Here is a 7,561-nt window from a genome sequence, read left to right as displayed (position 1 = left end):
CCAGGATAGTATATGGAGCGGAGTGTCACGTACCGGCATGAGAGAAATAAAGATAATGAATCTTAATAGATGTGAATAAACTCAATCTAATGAACCTAATTTCCAAATGGGTATGGTATTGAGGCTTGAGTCCTCATGGGTGAACTTGGCGGTGCTTATTAGTGATTATAGAACTTGTTGTTGCTACATGTTGAGTATTGTAGTTGATTTATGATATTATCTGATATATACTGTTTTCTATTTTGAGTTGGCCGATGATACCTACTTAGTACTTGTGTTTTGTACTGACCCTTACTTGTATTTGTTTTTCTTCATTATTTGTGGAGTGCAGCAAACGTGCCATCGTCTTCAACTCAACCGCAACTCTAGCCAGTCTTCATCAAGCCAGATTTCAGGGTGAGCTATTGCTTCTAGCTTGGACTGGATCTTCCTCTTCATGTCTTGATGCCTTGAGATTTCGGCATGGACTAGCTTTTTAACTATTTTAGCTTCTTAGATACTCTTAGATTAGTAATTTGCGGATAGATGTTCTTGTGGTGATAACTTCCAGGTTTTGGGAATAAATAGTATTGAGTTTTTATAAGTTATTTAATCGATTTTCATTAATGAGTTTTAAGTCTTCCGCATTAATATTCTGTTTATTATGGTACAAATGTTGGGAATAAGATTGGTTGGTTCGCTCACATAGCAGGATAAGTGTGGGTGCCAGTCGCGGCCCGTTTTGGGTCGTGACATATATAAAAAAGTATTTATATTGAAATACAATATTAACGACATGCAAAATACAAATTAATATTAAACATAAACGTAGTAAGAAAAACAGAATACAAAAATACTAATCTTTATTTTAAAAATAAGATGTCTCTACCTGATTTTGATTTTCTGATGCAACTGGACTTGTAAAATGTTGTCGTCCTTGAGCAGCATTGTGATTGTTTATGTTGTTCTGAAAATATATTTGATATAAAAACAATCAACATACATTTAATCACTATGGATAAAGAAATAAAGTACTTACAAATATAGGAAAAAAATTAATATTAGACATATATATTACAGTATACAGAATACAAACAGAATAAACTAATATTTTCAAAATGAGTTGTGTGTACCTGATTTTGATTTTCTGATAAAATTGGACTTGTAAAAGGTTGTGATCCTTGACCAGCATTGTCATTATTTTTTTTGTCCTGTAAATATTAAATTACAACATAGAATTCAAAAAAATAAAAAGAATAAAAAAAAATTTAAACATAAAAATTTAGCATATTGTATAACCTTCAAAGTAGACATAATGATATTTAAATTATCATTTATCAACTTCCGTATGTCTTTAAACTCTTCTCTAACCTGAAACAGTTACAATATGATTAAATTTTACAGATTGCAATAATTTGAATAAAAATATTGAAAAAACATAAGTATAAACAGTATATACCTCCTTTCGTAACTCAGAGAGTTCATTCCTCATTAATTGTTCATGAGACACACTTACAGATGGTATTTGGGAACCCTTTGTTGGCACACAAGTGCGAGTGGTTTTCTTCTTAGAACACAATTTTTTTTTCTTCCCCACAATTTTTCTAATTGCAGCTTTTTCCACATTCCGGTTCGCTACTGGATCGATCTGTTCATTCCGTTCCATTTGATATGTGATATTTGATTTCTTTTTCCGTACCCTTTTAGCAGGTGATACTGATTGCCCCTTTTTTCTTTTACCTGTAACCTTCATTGAAGGTGGAGGTGCGTTGACAAAATCATCATCTGAATTCTGTCCAGAAAGTACTTGTTCATCAAAATCACGATGTGGCTCTGTTTGCACACCTTCAGTTGATTTTTCAACACCTTCAGGAGGCAATTGTAGAACAGCAATTTCCATCAGAGAAGGGACAACATTCTTCCATTTAATCTGAAAATGATAGTAAACAGAATAATTAACATAATAAAATATATACATCGAATTAATACAATTACAAGGGTACAAATTCATGAATTACATACAATACCTCTCTATACCATCATTGAATGTGTCTTTCATCAAGGTTTTGAATCGGGGTTTTCCTACTGTTTGCCAGTTTAGAATACGGGGGATACGATCACTGATTTTCCGTGTAAAATTTGTCTAACGCTTACCCATGCACTCGTATATCCATATTTGAAGGACAACAGGCATACCACATATTCTATAATATTGACCATCAGTAGTCAAAACCTTGTTGATACTCTGTAGCAACCACTCAAATGCTTTTCTGCCCAAGGATAATGCATATACCGACCACTTTCAACCAAATCAAAATGAATTCTAGGAATTCGCAATGATCTCTTCTCGCCAGAATAAACAAACATATGAATGAATATAATATTGCAAACTTAATTGCATCATCATCATTGTCAACCCAAACTTTACCATTGAACCTATCGAACAAATCAGATCTACGTATGATCTCATTACCACCAAAGTACTGAACAATAAGTCGGTTAGGTTCTTCTGTGTTAAACTTGAAATCCTCTACAACACCAACACAGTTTAATCCAGTAATAAGCGCAAACGTCCTAATTGTGAACTTTAAAATAACTCCATTTACTTTGATTAAAAGAGTCTGATTACTACTAGCTTCTACTTCTAGTGACATACATCACCTGTGAATTTGACCTTGCTCAACACAGTTTCTGATTTTCATATACTGACCAAAACATGTACTCTCACAAAAAAAATTATACTGCTCCGGTGTAAGATTGTCAGTCTACTTGGATTTAATGTCATGATTTACTATACAGTGAATGTGGGGTGCATTTTTTGGTAGCTTTTTGCAAGCATAAGAAGTCCCCTGGCATATTGAATTCCAAAAAATGAAATAATACTAAAATAACAGAACAAAAAAAACATGATAATAAATAAAAATTCAACACAGTTACAACAACATACAAAAAAAACACATATGGTTACAAATATGTGGTACATTGACATAACTAACACAAAAATAAAAAAAACAGAATACAAAATGAATTTATGGATATATACAGATGTAATACAGAATACAATATACAATTCCCATTCTATGTATACCAAAAACACAATAAAAATATGAACTACAAAAATACATACTTGACTAAAACATCAACAGAACTCAATATAATAGTAAATACACAATCAAAATTATAAAATTTGTTACATTGACAAAAAAAAATACAATAAACATATCAAATACAGAAATACATGCCAACTATAATAGTGAATACAAAAAACATTAGAACTATGAAAAAAATTTAACTATAACAAGATGAAAATTCCGAATACACTTACAAATGTATACGATAATAGTAAATAGACAATCAAACTTGTAAGTTGTATTACATTGACAACTAATACAAAAAAGAGGAACATAATACAAAATACAATACATAAATGACAGTCAAAAAAATTTTCAATACAAAAATACATAGAGACTATAACAGACTAAACGTTCCAAATACACTTTCAAATTCATTGTAAAATGTATTTTTTTCAATCTTAAAAATTACTAAACAAATTAAACTAAACATGCAATACACAACACATGCAAAAAAAAATTACCTCTTCTCCAAAAAATTGTTCTTCTTCAACTTCATGAATTTCTGTGGGATTTTGCACCTCGACAGGTTCAGCCATTTTTCCACCCTCCTTAGACTTAGAAGATGAACCTACATTGTTGTTTATTTCTTGAGTGAAAAAAAATTAAACTATGTAACTCGGAAGAACTGTGATTTTTTACAATACCTCTAGTAACTCTTTTGAATGCATCCATTGAAGAGTGAACTTGGTATTATGAAACCCTAAAAAATAATTTAAGAACAACAACAAAATAAAAAAAAATTAAATAAGTAAGTAATTAAAAAGTAATATGAAGAACATAATAACCAACTCAATGTGAATCTCCAAATCAAACCTTCGAACAGAATTACTTGAGAATGATGTAAATTAGGAAAATTCGGGTTTGAAGAAATTGAAGCGTAAATCTGGGGATTTGATGATATATGAATAAATTGATTTTGAAGATGTTGTGTCTGTTGAAGAATGTTAGAGCGATAACCTGCAATTCAAACGAAAATCATGGAAGATTAAGAGTTGAAAATTAAAAAAGATATTCTGAATAATTAGTTTTGAAAAAGGGGTTTTAGAGAGAGAGAAAATATTTTATTAATAAAAGTGAAAATAATGCATTGGAAGTTGTTGAATTATCTATTAAAGATGGTTAAGATATGACGTGACAACACAATTAAAAATCTGAAAAGAGAGTGTAAGAGAGATAATGTGACAATCCCAACTAAAAAGATATTCTGAAGAATTAGAAGGGTTTTTAGAGAGAGAGAAAATATTTTATTAATAAAAGTGAAAATAATGTATTGGAAGTTGTTGAATTATCTATTAAAGAGGGTTAAGATATAACGTGACAACACAATCCCATTAAAAATCTGGAAAGAGAGTGTAAGAGAGATAACGTTACAATCCCAACTAAAATCTGGGAATGTGATAAGTTTAATATTAGTAGATATAAAAGGAAAATTCGAGAATCAATGCATAATTAATTTTGAAAAAATGTTATAAAGATAGTGAAAATATTTTATTAATAAAAGTGAAAAATAAATCTTGGAAGTTGTGGAATTGATTAGTAATAAATATATAGATATAAATTAATAATAATCTTAATATAAGAGAGAGAAATTTTAAAATATAATTAGTATATATCTAATTACTTAATTATAGGAATATATATAATTTATGAGAGAGAAAAAAATGGTGTAAATAAAGAGAGAGAAAATATTAATAATATAATAATAATTATTTATTTTTAAAATACTAACATTTTTGACATTTTTACTAATATTATTAAAGTATGGACATTATCACTAAATAAATTGATTTTTTTGACTAGTTAGCTAAATTTTCCTTTTTTTTCCTGTCTCAGTCCAACTCATAAATGACTAAACCCAGCCCATCAATTCTCAATGCCCAAAATAACCCAGCTTCTGTAGGTCTTCTTCCTCCAGAAATCGCGACAAACAGTGACTCCAACCCAAAAAACGCGTATCAGACGCGAACCCAGCAAAATCGTGTGCTTTCTCCTTCTCCTCTCGTACGAGTAATGTACTCGAATTTTCCAGGTGTCTCCATCTCCTTATGAATTCGTCCTTGACTCAAGATCGAACGACTCTCCGCCCCAATCCGTTAGAATTTGGTATGAATTACAGTTCACACCTTATCCTCCAGAAAATTTAAAATCTCAGCTTGTCCCACATCGTTTCCCTCCTCTATTTTCGACCTAGAAGTTGTCTTATAAATACCCTTGTTGTCCACTGTTCAGAGAGAGGATTTCCGGAGACCAAAGAGTACCCATATAATTTTGGGAATTCTTGGTCCCATAGTTCAAAATTTTAAAGCGTTTTGTGGCTTTCGAGTTGAAGAGGTGGAGTCGTCTTCACTCGTCGTTTTGGTTCGCTGCGCAGAACCAGGTAATCTTCATGCCCTTTCTCGGTTTCTTCTCTGTGTTGCATTCTAGAGTTGTTATTTGTTAAGTATCGTTATTTATCTGTTTAGATTCAATATGATTAGTGGTGTGAATGAGAGTGTAAGTCTTCTTAAAGTTAAGTAAATTTTGAAGGAGTTCAAATGTTTTGCTCTGCTGAAGGTTATTTTCCATGTCAATATGATTCTTTTATTTCGTCAAGTTCATAAATCCATACATGTGTTTTCACATACTATTATTTCTATTCGGTTGGAAATTTGTGCTATATAGTTGTTGTTTTCTGCCTTGAGTTGTTGTGTTCTGCATTAAGATTATCACCTCGCCTTTTGTCAAAGCCTGATTTCTCGTATCTGTTTTATAAATATTAGGTTGTGCAACTGCTGTTTTGTTGTATTAAGGTGAAAATTAGTTGTTGGGTTGCTTTCTTATTGTCTTCAAAACGTTTTGATTGCTATTGATATGAAAAATGTCTTTACTTCCTACCTTAGCTTCTTTGATCCATAGTTGTGCATACTTAGCGATATTACATAACCATGTTTTTCCCCCCAGACTTTAGCATTTGATTGCTCTAAGTTGCTGGTTGCTTTCCTTTCTGTTAGATTTTGACTTATATGCTTTAGGATATGCATGCCATTTTAATATTTGATAATATGATTTCTTTGTTGTTTTATATGGGTTAGTCTCATAAACCTCTTTATTTTGTTAAGTTGCATGTTCTATACCATCTATACTTGCTTTGTATAGTTTCTATTCTGTGTTAATTCCTGTGTTAGATGCTTAGTTTTGTTATGTGTAATAAATAACAACTCACTGGTTTGAAAGCTTTAAAAATGTAAGTTGGGTAATTGGATTCAAAACTATGTTTTAGTATTTTATTTCTCGTCTTAATAGTTTCTTAAATACCTGTGATTTGCTCTTCATAATTTAGTTTTCTTAATTGTATCGGAAATGGATAAGAAGCCTCTTGTTTGCTCTTATGTTAGATATTATTCTCTTTTAGGTCTAGTCGATTAGTTTTTTTTTTAATTGCACCGTGTAATGCAAATTATCTCAAGGTTTCTTGCTTCTCAAATAGATATTGGTCTCATTTTGATTTTTAATGTGAGCTCATTTAACAGTTCCTTTCCATTTTGTGTCTTAAACTGTTTATTTGAGATGTGTTGTCTGGTTTTGAATGTTCACTGGCTTAGATTAATATTATTTCTGATTGATTCTAATTCTTATCTTCTTCTTCCTTTTCCCTACTTTGCATGAGCACTTCGAGTTCAATGGACTCTCCTCCCTTGCACTCGATCCTCTTCTAGTCGACCTCTATCAAGTCTTGAGCGAGCTAATTTTATCGTGTTAAAATCTCAAGAAAGCAGCAGCAACAGGGGCTCAAAAGAGCTGAAATGAGAAAAAAAATCGAGTTAAAACCCGTAACTCAGCAACAACAATAGCCTTGAAAAGGCCAAAAAATGATAATTTTTTGGACTCTCAGAAGTCCATTTTTGCAGCAGTTTCAGCAGTCTCCAAAGGGCTGAAAATGACATTTTTTTGGACTTAAAAAGTTCAAAAGTTGGACCAGCAGCAGCAATTAAGGAGCGGACAGTGGACTTTAAGTTATCCCAGTTCAATTCGCACTTTGTCACCACCGTATTGTGATTTTTGTGATATTTGCTTTTAATTGCTAACTTTTTAACATTTTATTTTGATTGATTTAGGTGAATCCTTGGGAGAGATATTTTTATTTTGTTATTCAAGTTTCCAAATTCGCAAACTCATTAATAGTTTCGCAATCTAAACTTCGACACTAACTTGAGAATTATCAATATTCTTTTATAGTTAGTATTTGTCACGACCCAAAACCGAGCCGCGACTGGCACCCACATTTACCCTCCTATGTGAGCGAACCAATCAATCTAAACCTTAACATTTCAATTTAATATCAACATAAAGCAATGCGGAAGACTTAAACTCATTAATAAAAGACAATTCAATAACTTCTAAAATTCAACATCTATTATTTCCCCAAAATCTGGAAGTCATCACCACAAGAACATCTATGATCAAATTAC

General features: G+C 31.4%; 1 pseudogene; it reads right to left on the bottom strand.

Moving 5' to 3' along the window:
• LOC107025056 overlaps positions 1-7,561 on the bottom strand; it is a 27,245-nt pseudogene that overhangs the window by 9,118 nt on the left and 10,566 nt on the right.

The sequence above is a fragment of the Solanum pennellii genome, chromosome 7 (assembly GCF_001406875.1).
Source record: "Solanum pennellii chromosome 7, SPENNV200".
Lineage (NCBI taxonomy): Eukaryota > Viridiplantae > Streptophyta > Magnoliopsida > Solanales > Solanaceae > Solanum > Solanum pennellii.
Note: the sequence above shows the minus strand (reverse complement) of the source record. Positions and strands in the feature narration are given on the sequence as shown.